We start from the raw sequence: 16,114 nt of genomic DNA, 5'->3' as shown, positions 1-16,114 counted from the left end.
GGGATATTTTACATTTTGTGTATATTTACTTGCCAATAGATAGTGGCAATGATCTCTTGTAGCGTGGACATGTAAATTCCATGAATTATTTAGCATTTTATAATTGTTAACGTTGTACATGTGTTGCAGGTATACAATCATAGCGATAAACCACTTTTCAAGAACTTTATACTAAGCCGGGGTATTTGAAACCGAAATTGTCATCTGAGTGTAAGGCTGTCGCTGATTGGCTGCTGAGCTGGAATGCCAATTTTTAGTTTCAAATACCCCAGGTAAGTGTTCTAGGTTCTTCGTGTAATTAGGTGTTCGTATGCAAGGGATTTTTCCACACAAAAACGACGAATTCGGCCGAATTTTGCTATCGATTGGCTTAATATAACCCCAACGGACAGAATTTTTGTGAAAGATTGGTATTTTTGTCCTGATCTGTAGGAATCTGAAAATGCGTTTCACAACTTGTCTCTTGTTTAGTTTTACGCGTCATTCAAGATCGCGGCCCCCATATAGTAAATATCGCATTTATTTTATTATATCGCATGTGCGACAGCTGACCGTGGCTTTATTTAGAATTTGTCATGTACCAACACAAGACTGGTTACGAACCGGAGTGGGGTTGACGAGTCAGTTAATCTGGCGCTCTGATTCGTAACCAGTTTAACTGCAGCGTGTTAAACGATGGGGAAGTAAATTTTAAAGAGAGGGCTGAAAATTATAATTTTACGATTGGCCATAGCAACACGAAAGCATGTTTACGTCGGAACAAAATTCATGAATTAGACAAAAGCAAAGCAATTAGCTCTAATCCTAGACTTATGGAGAAGACCAAAGTTGAATTAGATCTGCAAATAATGTTTGCTCCAGATCCCAATGGTTTGGTGGAAAAAAGAACAAACCAAAGGTTTGATGGTACTTTAAAACAGTCACAACCAGAGATAGTCTCTGAATTGAAAACGTATTATTCCACATTTTATAGTACTAGACACACTAATACGTCTAACGGTTCCACCGATTTCTTAACGGGTTCATCTAGAACGTTCCTGTCGAATGAGAAACAGAAATGTGTGAAGGAAAATTTGCTTTGAGTGAGGCACATCGTTCTCAATTGTCAATGCCGAAAGGCATTATACCTGGCAATGGTGGTCTCCCAGCAAAATTCTACATTGTGTTTTGACTGGAAAATTGTCGGCCCTTATTGTAATTAATTCTAAAAATTGCGCATATGACCATGGTTTGTCAGCTATCTAACGCCAGAATATTGTTACACTCGAAGTCCGAAAACGGGGACTTATAATTCGGTCTCCGTCCGTCCGTGCGTCTGTGCGTCCGTGCGCAGTCATATCTCAGAATCCCTTGGACCAATTCCGTTCATTCTTTTTTTATTTTTTTATTTATTTATTATTATTTCACCAAATAATAAAAAGTACAAGACACACAGAAAAAATAATGGAAAAAACAAAACAAAAAAACAAAAAAAAACAAAACAAAACAAAAAAACAAATGTTCACAATAGCTGATCTAATAAACTCCAATATAATCTGAAAGACTTTGATTTTACATTGTATATCCTTATTTTGTACATATCTATTTTCTTTTGGTATGCTAAATAATTACATAAATTTACAAAAGATGGCTTTACATTCTTGTACCTACAATTGAAAATATATTTTCTTCAGCAGTAAAGGGTAATTTAAACCAAGAATGTAGTCTGAATTTAAATTAGAATCATGTACATTTAATCCCAAGATGACATCTTTTGATGAAAAATTTACCGAAATATTACAATTATCGTCAAGGGTCGATTCAAGATCGTGACGCACTGAGGAAACATACATACAATTATAGAACAAATGAAGCAGTGTTTCAGGAAAATTGTTACAAAAAGTACATTTATCAGTATCAACTATATTACGTATTTTTAAAAACCTGTTTGTAGTGGTACTTCTATTAATCAGTCTGTATTGAAAATTTATGAGTGACACATCATCAGTAATAATGAAAGAAAGTTTGAAATAATATTCAAAATTTAGGTTTGTGCCAAATAACCTCTCCCACTTTTCAACACAGGTTTGAGTTTTTAGGTTTAACCTATATACTCTCTCTACGATTTCTGAGTAAGCTCTTTTAATATGGGTAAGGGTAGATTCATTTTCATTATCTCTGCTATTCAAGGAAACTAACCAATTTCCAGGAATAGCATCAATAAGACCAAAATACTTTAAAAATTGATTTGATGATATGTTATATTTGTCTGAGAAAGTTTTAAAGGTGAGGAAATTGCCACTATCATCCAGTACATCCGATAGAAATACAATACCACTCTGGTACCAACCTCTATAGAAAATAGTTCGCTTATTAATTAAGATATCTGGGTTAAACCAAATGCATTGCTTTGAGTAAGGGATTGTACATGTAATTGTTTTAGACCAACTCAGAAAAGCATGGTACCAAAAAGGGTTTGACTTTAACCTTTTTTCAGCAAAGTCGGCGGCTTGTTTCTGACTGAAAACTTTAAAACATGAGCAATCCATACAAGTATAAGCTTGAAATAGCCGTTTCCAGCCACTTTCGTCATATTGGCTAGATAACAGCTTATCTACCCAGGAGACATGAAGCGATTCGATAAAAGATGGTAAATGTGTTAGGCTCAAACCGCCGTTGTGGTATTCACAACACAAACGAAGTCTTATAATTTTGTCTTGTTTTTTATTCCAAATGAATTCATAAAAAGCATCCATAATAGACTTTGTCTGTTTGTCTGGCACAGGAGTTAACACAGATAATACGTGTACCATTTTTGACAACGCTAATGTCTTCACTACTGTTACCTTGCCACATAATGTCAAAGGTCTCCAAGCCCAGTTTGACAGGAGTGACTTAACTTGCAAGGCTTTATCATCAAAATTAATTTTCTCACACAGAATTAAATCCACGTCAAAATGTACACCTAATAATGTAAAAGGCTTGTCAGACCAATTTAAATTTAGGTGCGGAAGCATAGTTTCTCCACAATGGCGTTTTGATCCTATCCAAATTACTCTTGATTTATCGTGATTTATCTGGAGACCTGAAATGTATGCAAATTGTTCAAGTATCAAAAATAAACTTTTTAGAGACGATTCTGAACCATCAAGAAAGGTAAATGTGTCATCTACGTATTGACCTAAAAGAAATTCTTGTGTCCATAAGGTCACCCCACTAATGTCTGAGCAATGACGTATTTTATGGGCAAGCGACTCAACACAAAGAATAAAAAGATATGGAGATAGAGGGTCACCCTGTCGCACCCCCCTATGTAATTGACAAAAATCAGAAAAATTACCATTGTTAATTACGCAACTTGAGGCACTGGAATAAAATATTTCAACCCACTTTCTGAATGGTTCCCCAAAGTTTAGAAAATCTAGCATTTTGTCAATAAAATTCCAAGAAAGAGTATCAAACGCTTTTGTAAAATCAAGCAGAACAAGCATGCCCGGAATGTCTTTTACAATGGACCCACGCAATACACCATAAACTAAACGCGTATTTTCACCAATATTCCGTCCTTTTAGAAAACCTTTTTGGTCACTATGAATAATACTAGGCAACACTTTCCTCATTCTACCTGACAAAACACCTGATGCAATTTTATATTCTGTATTTAACAGTGAGATAGGGCGCCAGTTGTTTTAAGAAAGATCTATCTTTATCAGATTTTGGGATACATGTAATTATACCACGGCCCTGTGTTTCCGACAGTGACCCCGAAGTATATGCTTCATTTAAAGAATTTAAAACAAAATGCCTAATGTCAGACCAAAAAAACTTATAAAACTCGGCACTAAAACCGTCCATCCCCGGACTTTTATTATTTTCCATATTTTTAAGCACCGTTGTACATTCGGTCATTGTCAGTAACCCTCCCATGGTTAAACGTTGGGTATTAGTAAGCTTTGGCTGAGTGCTGTCAGGAGATAGAAAACAGTCAAAGGACCGTTCCTCCATATTGGACTGATTTAAAGGCACACTGTATAGATTAGCATAAAACTGCTTTTGTTCGTCTAAAATTGTATTCATATTGGTAATAACTGAACCATTGATATTTAATTTGTCTATTGTTTTATTTACATAATTTCGTTTTTCCATGGAGCAGAAGTACTTAGACGGTTTTTCACCTTCCGCCGACCAGCGAGAACGAGAACGAATTCTCGCTCCCTCCATATACTTGTCTCTGATCTCAGCTAATCTACGTTTACGTTTCTCCAGCTCATTCATCAGAAAATCAGACGGGGCTAACCTATACTCTTTTTCTAAATTTTCAATATTCATTTCTAAAATATTTGTCTCATTACGACGTTTTTTGATTTTCTGTACCGAATAAGAAATTGTGGCACCGCGAATTTTCATTTTTAAAGTCTTCCAAAACAGCTGATGAGAAATAATGAACGTGTCAGCTGGGGTGTCGATTTTATACTCAAAAATAGTTTCGTCAATAATTTTTTTAACAAGACTGGCATTTTGTTTGTCCTTCAAAAGAGATTCATTGAATTTCCAGAAACCTTTACCTCGTACCGAATTGAGAAATTTGCAGTTTAATGAAATCAGGGAGTGGTCAGTCTTGTATCCAGCACTGATGTCTGCCTCTACAGTCATGTCAGCCAGATCAGATGTAACAAGAAAATAATCTAACCTGCTCTGGGTCACACGAGGACGATGTCTAAACCACGTATATTTTCTCTCTTGGTTGTGAAGCGTACGCCAAATATCAATCAATTTTAATTCTTCACATATGTTATCAATTTCTATCTGTGCTCTGTTCTGTCGATTATGTAACCGCCCATCAGTATCTAAATTGGAATTCCTGACTGTGTTCCAATCACCAACCCAAATATTTGAGTCATTACCAAAATCTAACACGTCTATTTTAATATTTTGGAAAAAATCTGGATCGTCCTCATTTAGCCCGTAAATACAAATCAATGTGAAACGCTTCTCATGAATCGTAAGATCAAGTAAAACATATCTGCCATCATATGACAACTTTTGTTTATGAAGAATATATTGAAAATTATTATTGAATAGAATGGCAACACCTTTACTGTTACTGGAACCCATACAAAAGAAAGCAGGAGCCCCCCATTCCAACCGCCACCTGGAAACATCCCGGTCAGTGCAATGGGTCTTCTGTAAACAAATAATCCCTTAGAGTCCCTTAGACCTCGCACATTCATTGATACTATTTTGAAATCCCCAGCCATAGTAGATATTTTTGTTGACAAATAAGTACAGCTATTGAAAATACCCGAAACAAAAAAAATAACATGTTACATAAGAACGAAAAGTGACAAGCGACATTAAACCATAGACAATAAAAATACAAAAAATGGCGCAATAGCCTGGCCATTAGCAGCGCAGAAATCAAACGGACACTGCTATGAAAGGAAGAAATATAGTGCACGTTGGTAGCTCCCCAACGAAAAACCAAACCTTTAATTAGTCTTTGAATGCTCATCTTATGTAAGGTTAAAGCAATATCATACATACATCTAATTGACACAGAAGGTTTTTTAACACTGAAAGTTCATCAATATACAGTTGACCATTTGTAAAACGGGGTTTCTTATTTTCTTTAAATGCCTTTTCCATCACTGACCTGAATTCCCTTTTAACTCTATAGTCTGCAGGACAATAATCCTCCGTAATAAACCGATTAGTCCCCTTCAACATGGCCTTAGCCTTTCTAAATACATCCCACCGTTGTGGCCGTCGGAAAAAATTCACAATTATATGGCGAGGTTGACGTTGAACTGTATGGATCGCACCTGGTTGACTGCGAATATGGGCACGATGTGCATTCTCTACCATATCTTCGGGGTTTTCAAAACCACAGTCTTTTAAAATATTGCTGACCAACTCCATACAATTCTCACTTTCATTTTCTTTAACACCACCAAAACGGACATTAAAACTTCGAGAATACCGTTCAAGGCGTAGGCACTGGTCTTCTGTATTTACCAATTTTCGACGTAATTCGTTATTATTTGATTCCAAAGCAGCAACGCGATTTTCCAATGTTGTTACTTTGGTTTTCAACATTTCTATTTCACTACTTGCAAACTGAATTGCTCGTTCAAACTCCCCTTGACGGGAATTAGTTTGGCAAAGTTTCTCGTCATAAGTCCGTTGATCTTCAACTAATTTATCCATCTTTATCTCAAATCGGTCGAAAACACCCTTAATATACTGCCGGAAACTCTTTAGCTCGGCTGCCATGTCTCCCACATACACACGACTACTTTCCGTCTCGGATTCAAACTCACCAGGTGTGTTCCTCTCAAATTCTTCGGTTGGGCTACTGTCATGGCCAACCATAAAGGAAGTTATTTGCCGAGCTGCTGAACGAAGTGTTGGTTTGTTCGGTGTACCTTTCCGTCCTTTTTTTGGTCCCATATTTAACCTGCGGCTTTACACTGTGGCTTAGTTGAAACCTTCTTGACGTTTCAGAGCAATTTTAGTTCATAGGCGAAAAAAAAATCGTTGGTTCTCTGGAGAGCAAAAAACAACTCAACCACACATGCCAGAAGCGCCCTCAAGTTACACTTTTTGAGAAGAAAGGAAAGGAAAAGACTAAAATTAGTGAAAAATCTGCGTCTAATCTCTCCAATGTTGATGTCAAGAAAGGATCCTGCTGCATAATAAAAATATCCAATCAATATTATGGAAACTTATTCATCACACTCAAACAGCATTTGTTAAAGGCATAAACGTTGAATATTTTGGATGCAATTCGGTAATTGAAGAAGTATTCCAGAAGATAAATATTTCAGGTAACTAAGTTGCAACCGATTTCGAAATGGCATGAAATTTCTTGTTTGATTGTTTACAAGCTTTTAATTTCTGTCTTCTGATTCAATGGATTAATTCGTACTATGTTTATTTTGAGATTACTGTCACTAACATGGTCAATTTAAGTGAAAAGATGAATTTTTCTGGAGATCTACTTCCCTGCGCTATTTGTATTTAGAAATTATCTTAATTTCAATAACTCCAACATCCATGCTATTCAAATAAGAGGATGAAATAATTACAGATAGTGGCACTTGTAGATGATTTGGCCAAATGTTCTGAATAATGATCACTCTGTCCCTGATTTATTTAAACTGTTGAATTGTTTTCACACATGTTTAGGGCTGAGAGAAAATACGAATAAAACCGAATCATGAGGATAAGTTCTTGGGAGAAAGCAAAACATACAACCCGCAAGTATTAAATTACCCACGATTGTTGATATACATATTTCATAAACAATGGGCGTCCACTCTAAATTGTATGTCGGCAATCAACCTTGAGTATGTGGAAATAACGTAACTTGACTTTAATTGGTAGAATACAGATTGTAAAATATCTTGCTTTAGCTAATGCAGTGTATCTGGTGTGACTGACTCTTGTAGCAAAACACATCTTAATACTGTTACAGGAAAGTGTTTAACTTTATTTGGAGTGCGTCATGATCAGGTGTAGCGCAACGTATTGATTTAATATTATACCAATATCGAATCGCATTATCTATAATAATATATACATTTCGGGATTTTCAGGAAAAAGGCATAAATCATATCAGCGTATGATTTACATAAATAGAGAAATTACTGCTACATCGTCTTTAAGTACGAATCACGTGAAAATAATTTCCCCGATTCAAAAGTCCCAGTGATTTTAATTTTCCTTTTTTAAATGTTTTACAAGATTAGCTAGCAATTTATACGAAAACTAGTGCATTTCTATTGAAATTTTATCAAGTCGGACTTTATACCCCAGAAGAGTACTCGCGGTCAGCCTTAATCATTTACTACATTTGCTGACATAATTCTGATATGTGAGGTAAGATCGATGTAATATTAACTAATCTCATTCAAGGCATTTGTTGGCATAAATCTTGGATATTCACACATTCTTAGAGCTTTTCAGTATAGTTCTGGGAAACTTATATGCATTGAAATGTGTATACGAAGAGTGTATCAGATATAAGCTGTAAATCAATTAATGATTTTCTGTATCAGATTATGAATATTCATAAGTTACTCGTTGTGTAGATATAATCCAACGCTCGTGCACACATGTACTAAATTCACACAAGCCTTTAAACTAATGTTCTAGAACTTTTATAGCATATTCCATTTGAAAAAAGGGGCAATGATCTTTCCTTTTAACAATTTCGTGCAAAATCGTTTACAGTACTAAATAAATGCCTTCGAATGAGTGAGAGTGTGAGAATTCCCTCACAGTATATATCCATATATGGTTTGAGGCAGTGGGTGTTAGGTGAAATAAACCCCATTTACTCGGACCCTTCAAGGATATAAAGTCGCCCCTGCGATAAAATGACTCAGCCTGCGCCGTCAACGTTTTATATCAGGCCGGACCTCCGGAAGAGTCATCGTAGATGGGCTTAATTATATACTGCATTTTATTACTTAAATCTTGGATGTGAGGTAAGATCATTACTATTTACTAATCTCATTCAAGACATTCGTATTTGAATGAAGATGAGTGCTCTATAATGGGCCCATGATTAGAGTAAATTGCATGTTTGATTAGGTTTATGACCTGTCTGGATGAAAGGTCGGGTAACACAATTTGTGTTTGGCAAAACGAAAGCAAAGTAAACACATTCCTACATATTCACACATTCTCATAGCTCTTCAATATAGCTCTGAGAAACTTATATTTATTGAAATGTTTATACGAAGAGTGTATCAAATATAAGCTGAAAATAAGTCAAAGATGTTCCGTGTTAGATTATGAAAATTCATAAATTGATCTTTATGTAGATCTTGAGTTGCCCTAATTCAGTATGGGAAATTCTTGGGAACAATAAAAAAAAATTATGTTGAGTTCAACGCTCGTGCACACATGTACTTCATTCACATTCATTCAGTCTTTTAAACCAATGTTCCAGAACTTCCATAACATATTCCATTTGAAAATAGAGGCAATGACCTTTTCTTTTAACAATTTCGTACAAAATAGTTGATAGTACTAACTGAATGCCTTCGAATGTGTGAGAATTCGATCAATATATATCTATAGATGGTTTGGGCAGTGGGATTTAAGTGAGATAACCCCCATCTAATCGGAACCAACGGGAATGTTAAGTCCTCAACATTTTTATCAGGTCGGACTTTATACCCCAGAAGAGTCCTCGTGGTCAGGCTTAATCATTTACTACATTTGCTTACATAAATCTGGTATGTGAGGTAAGATTAATCATAATATTATCTAATCTCATTCAAGGCAATCGTATTTGAATGAAGTTGAATGCTCTATAATATGCCCTTGATTAGAGTATATTTCATGTTTGGTTAGGTCTATGACCGGCTCAAGTAATGCTTAATGGAAAGACCGGGTAAACGTATTCCTATATATAAAATACATTGAAATGTTTATTCAAAATGTGTAGCAGAATTAAGCTGGAAATACTAACTCTTCAGTCGCAATCATGCATTCCTGGTTGGCAATAAGCTCATCAACCGTGTTCTCACTGACTAGCTTGGTCCGAATTGTAATAGAGTTAATCATTGGTGTTTGTGTACGATTAATGACACCACGTTCATATCATTACCAAACATAGCCTGGCAAGATGGCCGATATTTGACGCCATAGACATAACATTAGATTTCAATGCAAAACTTTGGTCTGCTTAAAATGGATAATTGAAGATCCTAGCAATCCTGTGATATTAATCTGTAATTCACATAGTGTTTACCGAATTGCCCAAATTGCCGTAATTATTCGAGTCTTGTTTGTCCGTAAATGCATGGCATGCCTGTGTGCGTGGTGGTTGTTTCAGAGGCGAAACATGTGATGTTAAAACTGATTAAATATGGGTTGGATAGTAACACTCAGTATTTGGTCGGCTCGTGATGTATCAAGAAAGTGACTTCACACTCTCCTTGCCTGTCTGCCATATGTTAACAAGCAGGAGGAGTTACATGCAATGTGGAAACGACGAAATCATCGGGTTCTGTAGTGTACATGCGCAACAGACAGACGCTGGTCTAGTTGGGTCAACAGAATCAAATCACCACACAGTAGATATAATTTAACGCCCAACAGAACCACTTTTATTCACAATGGTTGTCAAGACAACAGCAAATCCCTGCTACCTATAATAAATAATACACCCTATTAATCTGACATGCACTAAAGGTATACTAATTAGGCAGCTAATTCATGCGTGCACAATAATGCTTGCAAACACGGTTACTAAAAACCGTTAGTAGTAACCGTGTTGCAAATAAATCATTCTTAGACTAATTATTTCACTACGCCTATTAACCTAACAGGTCCTTGAAATACGTTAGACAAACTAACTAGTATACAGGATAAATGCTACTATTGGCACATATAACAGTAATTTACAGTAACTTTCAGAAAATGACAACATCACAGCAAGTAATTGGAGGAAATACACTGAAAAGTCATATTCTTTCCATAATTACATGTACCAACTCCACGATACGTCTCCATGACCAACTACGTTGATACCACGGTTACACTAGTATTTATATACAAATACTACAACAGCAGTGTCTGGTAAACAATCAATTCAGGATTCCGTATCTCCTTCACAGCATAACAACTCAGCATACAGTTGTGACGATTCAGTTTGCTTGATACGAGATGATTTTATTCAGCCAGCCAAATATCTGTATAGTAACATACAAATTGACATGTGTTACATTGGCATACTAATATGACATTTATTCAGTCTCGGGGTGTAGATATAACAGCAAATAACTACATTAATCTAATTTGCATATTTTTGGGAGGGCGTGGTCATTACTGTCAGAAGCACATCTACTCATGCCAAGGTGTAATCCTACCAAATATGAACGAAATCGGCTCAATGGTTGCTGAGATCAAAGGAAATAAGTGGATTTAACTAATTTGCATATTTGGGGGGTGTGGTCATATTAATAATAACCTAAAAGATGACTTCCGATGATAAGGACGCCATTTTGAAATTGAGTTCCGAGAAATTGGTTCTAAGGTTCTGAAAAGTTGGTTCTGAGTTCTGAAAAGTATACACTACCCAATGTCGTTTAACGGGCATGATTTGTGGATCTCGACATATTTATTAAGTTTACGTTAAAACAAAGGGCCTTTTGTTTACCGTACCGTATGTGTATAGCTTTTCATAATTCCCGAACGATGTTCATTTCAAATCGAACCGACCCACTCGATATAAGCATGGAACTACACAGTAATATTTAGTTCGGACATCCTAGTTATTTATCTTAGTCTGCACGAGTGTGCGAGTGTGCTTGAATCACTGAGTCAATAATTCTCTCCGATAGTTTAAATCACATCCTTGGTGCCAGGCAAGCCGACGGATGCAGCAACACCTGTTATTTTGTCAGTTTGAAGTGATCAGTTGAGAAAATCGTGAGTTGGGTTTCACTATACAAGACAACCTAAGCAGATATTGCTAATTGGGATAACCCTCGAACCACACTCAAGCAAGCAAAAAAACATTGCGTTAATCATGTTTGTACAACGTCACTGTGAGGCTATTCAGTTCAAATAGCGATTGTTCACCATTATAATTAATAACTAATAGCTTTATATTATCTATAACGTCAGATATTACCACAATTATGGTGGCTTGTCGTCAAGCAAGTAAATATTTGCGTAATCACAGTCAATCAAGAGTGTACTACTCGATGGTCACTCTGATTTCGTCACTTTTTTCAGTGATTGTAGATGCAGTATAAATGAACAATACCTTTTCAGGATTCTTTAAAAAAATTACGCATTCTAGATATTGTGTTGCCCGAATGTGAAACCTACACCTCTGTCTATTACACAAACATAGAGCTGTTAAACAAACCAGAAAAAAAATACACAAAATCGCTATGACTTTTATTATTCGATGAACACAATTGTAAAACCCCTTTTAATTTCTTTACAGCACTGATTCAGAATCAAAGTCTTAATAACGGATGTACCACATGGCCAACTAAGGGTTGTGTCTGCCATAACATTGATTTTTCATTCTCATAAACTATAATAAAAATATGCAGGACGAAATCATTCTGCTAACAATTATTTCATCATTTTACTTTCATGGGCACTTGGAATTGAGCGATACCTTTTTAAAATTGTTGTTACATATCATGTTTGAACACAACTTATTTAAAAACAAATACATTTCACTGGATTTTTGTAAGCAGTGTATTGCTATACGTTACGGTTGAGTAACGAATAGAGATTGGTTCAATACATGATATATTAATTATGCACATTTCCCAGAACGGTGCTTTAATCTTGTAATTTACATACTCATTATATATTAATAGTAATGGCAGCTTTAATAATTGCGAGCGAATGGTTTCCAAAGAATGTTAACTCATCACACAGCCTCGTAAACAAACAGATAGCTGTTCAACTTGCCAAATGTGGCATCAAAACTTACTGCACAGTTTATGCCGCATCTGAAGAGGAGAGAATCAACGCCAAGCAACATAACGTGAAACTAATCAAAGCAACACGTCCAAAAGGCCTGGAGGAAGTTCCGAAACGACTTTGGTTGAGGTTACACGAACGCTTTTACCCTAACATTCCAAAGGACATTCGACTAGTTATAGGCCACGCTTGTATGAAAAATGAAGACACTGCAGATGTAGCCTATAATATTAAAGATGAAATATTCCCAGATGCATTGTACATAGTGTTTGTACATGTTATTTGCGATGCGATAGTGAAATGCAGAAAAAAACGGGATTTGGAGAAAGCTATCAATGAAGTCGCTGCAAAATCGGCACTTGTAGTTGCAGTGGGTCCGCGAATATGTTGAAACAAATTTCGCACTTTGAACGATAAATTCCTGTGTTATCTACCCTCTCCTGAGGACGATTTTCAGCGCTTGCAAATTCCGCCATGTAACCTACAGACTGTTGTGGAGGTACATAGCTTCCTAGAAACTGGATCAGATGACCAATGGAAAAAGTGCTCTGTTATCGCATCTGCTATGGGAAAGTATCAAATATATATCGCAAAGCAAAAGATAAAAAGAAATTGAAGCTACATGTGCACGGTTTTCCCCAAGGCAGAGAAACAGATTCGGCATATTGGCATTCATATTTGCAAAAAGTTGCAAAAAGTGAAAATTTACCGATAATCTTAAAGGAAGCAGCTACCATAAAAACAGCACGAACATCTATCTGTTCAACAATGTGCTCTCGTGATTGATGCAGATATCGACAAGCCATACAGCTTTCCAGTGCTTCAGGCATTAGCAGCAGCGGTCCCCGTGCTTTTGACTTCTCACTCAGGTTTAGCTGAATTCATGACAGAGGATGACGACCTTAAATCCTATAGCCGAGACGTGATAGTAGAAACAGGTATAAGTGCGTCGGAGGATTCCGCCAGTAATGAATGGCATGATCGTGTATTAGATATATTCGCGGGCTATGAACATTATTTGAAAAGATCAAATGACCTAAGAGAAGGACTTCGACGTTCTCTTAAAGAAGGACGAATTGCAAAGTCGCAGAAAATGTTTCTGGACTGGTGTATTGAGCACACTGGCAACATCCCAACAAGTGATGAGTTAATCTTAACAGAGAGTAAGTAATCAATTGTTCTACCTTGTATGTGACATTCGATTATTTATTATAAAAAATGTTTAGTGCATGAATGTTTATTTGTCACTGGTATTACAATTTGAAAACTACCCCATGACCTATGTATATTCACTAGTCCAATGTAAAGGTTGTTCGCTGTTTGGCTTAGCTTATTGTGATGGGATCTCTTTCCCTTCTTACAATTAACAAAGTTCATCTGTTCCCATTATATTCCATTCCAAATAAATCTAAAATTACAACCCATGCTTACTAAGTTTTATTCCCAATTTGTATGAATGTAATCATTCTTTTTGTTTAGGTGACACTACCACACAGCAAGAGAATCTTGGATTACTCGCATGTTCACCAGGACCGACAGCAACACCAGCAGAAACAACTGCAACAGAATCTAAAACAGGCAAGTTCATTTATATTATACCAGAAAAGAAATAAAAAGGAATATGTGAAACATAAAATAATGTTTGACTAATTAATTTCTTCAAAATGGTATGAGTTGGACTTCCTGGTCCTGTCTTTCTTGTCTTAAAAACTGGGGCCTGTTTATGCAGCATGAAACGTCCACCACGTACAGTACGTGTTCAGTGAATTCACGTTATCAAATTTAGGGGGATTAATTTAGGGGGAGGAAATACCTAAAAAGTTCGTTATCAGATATAAAAATAGTCAGCTAGTTTTCTAGTAGGTATGGGGATGCTGAACACTGCTGAACACTGCTGCGCATGCACAGAATAAAATACTGCCACGCCCATCTCGCATTGCATTGCCAAACCTATTGGCTGTGAGTAGCTAAATACACAATATGAATAAATATTTAACCACATCATCTCAAAAGCACTGGCACTTCTTTGAATTCCATTCAGTTAATCCGGCGTTATTTTGTATATGCCAATATTTAGCGATAAAAATGCAAAATGCAAGTGCGTTAACAATTCAAGAGCTTACCAAAATTAAAATAATACACTATAATTCACGGCCATTGTATGTAACATAGCGACGCATTTTAGCATAAAAAATAAACATATATCGCATTTATCAGTCATTAAATTAATTTGTATAGCGCCAGTTAAAATACCGTCGATCAAGAACATAATAACTATCGCAAACTTATAGAATCACAGTTGTGAAACCAATTTGCATTTCTCGATGTTGTATAATATCCACTGTGACGTATTTGAATAATGCACACGTGGAAGTATCCGATGGAATACTTCAAGAACACCAAATAAAAGGGTAACATTATTTTTCCATTTGCTTATCGATTATGATTAACAGAAGATAGCAAAGTACACTGTAGTAAACAAACAAATGAGCCTTTTCATTCATTTCAGGATCATCTGTAAATGCAGTGAAAAAGATCACTTATCAAGACATGGCTGTTCAAACACATGGTTCGTTCAATATATATCCAATATGCAACTACAACTGTATGTCTCATATTTGTAACTCAGCAAAGTATAAAAATTGTTGTAATTAACTATTATTTTAGTCTACGTATGACTTTCGAGTCGTGGTAGTAAAATGTAAATTATGCCAAGGACAAGAGTATGAAATTATGCAGAAACATTTCTCACATTCAACTGTGGTATTTATAACGCAACTGCCTACCAGAATTGAAGCTTCACTAACTAACTTTACATGTTAGTTTGGCAAAGACTATGTATGGGAATCCCAGTCTACTAGTTGTTTTGTAGTGTATAATATTGTCAGGTTGTTAATATCATGCAGGATATGAGATTTAGTGCCTGCCGGCATTATTATAAGATTTATTCTTGAATCAATATCCAATTTGATAACATATACAGTCTCTACAATACATATAAAAACTTTTTTTTTTTTGGAAATCGTGTTGTGACTGACCTAGAATTTGACTTTCAGAGTGACCCCCCCCCCCAATACGGACTAGTCAAGCAATCACCTCTCCAGGCCAAGGACTGTGGGAAATACAATATAATGTTTAACAGTAAAGGTCATGGGGAGCGCAGCACTTTTGATAATACCGCGATATTTACTTAATTTGTGGTTCACGCTCGGGTCAAATATAGAATGTAAAACGTGACATTTCTCTCCGAAACACATTCTATATCACATTAAAAGATAACTCAAACTAAACTAAACTACTCTGGAATAGTCCGTTTCAAGAACCAAATAAATAGTGATGTGTAGAGCCGGGAAATTCCGTGTTTTCCTCTACAAAAATGATGGTTTTAGATTAAAACCACAGATTTAGAGATAATTATATTAATTGTTTATAAAATGTTGAAAATAGATTCAGGAACTGGTATTGGTGGTGGTGGCGGAGCAGGAGGTGGTGACCCACCATTCCCGTCAACATCGGCAGGTCAAATAGCTCCGACCCAACGTGAGCCTGGTAACTATGACATTAACATTTCATGCAATGATTTCTATGAATATAATTATTTATTGCTACAATCAATAATAAAATGTTGGCTTATGAAACAAAAGTGGCTTGTCTAAATGACGTCACT

The sequence above is a fragment of the Saccoglossus kowalevskii genome, chromosome 6, assembly GCF_978046115.1.
Source record: "Saccoglossus kowalevskii chromosome 6, keSacKowa6.1, whole genome shotgun sequence".
NCBI lineage: Eukaryota > Metazoa > Hemichordata > Enteropneusta > Harrimaniidae > Saccoglossus > Saccoglossus kowalevskii.
The sequence above is the reverse complement of the archived record's forward strand: the minus strand, read 5'-3'. Positions refer to the sequence as shown.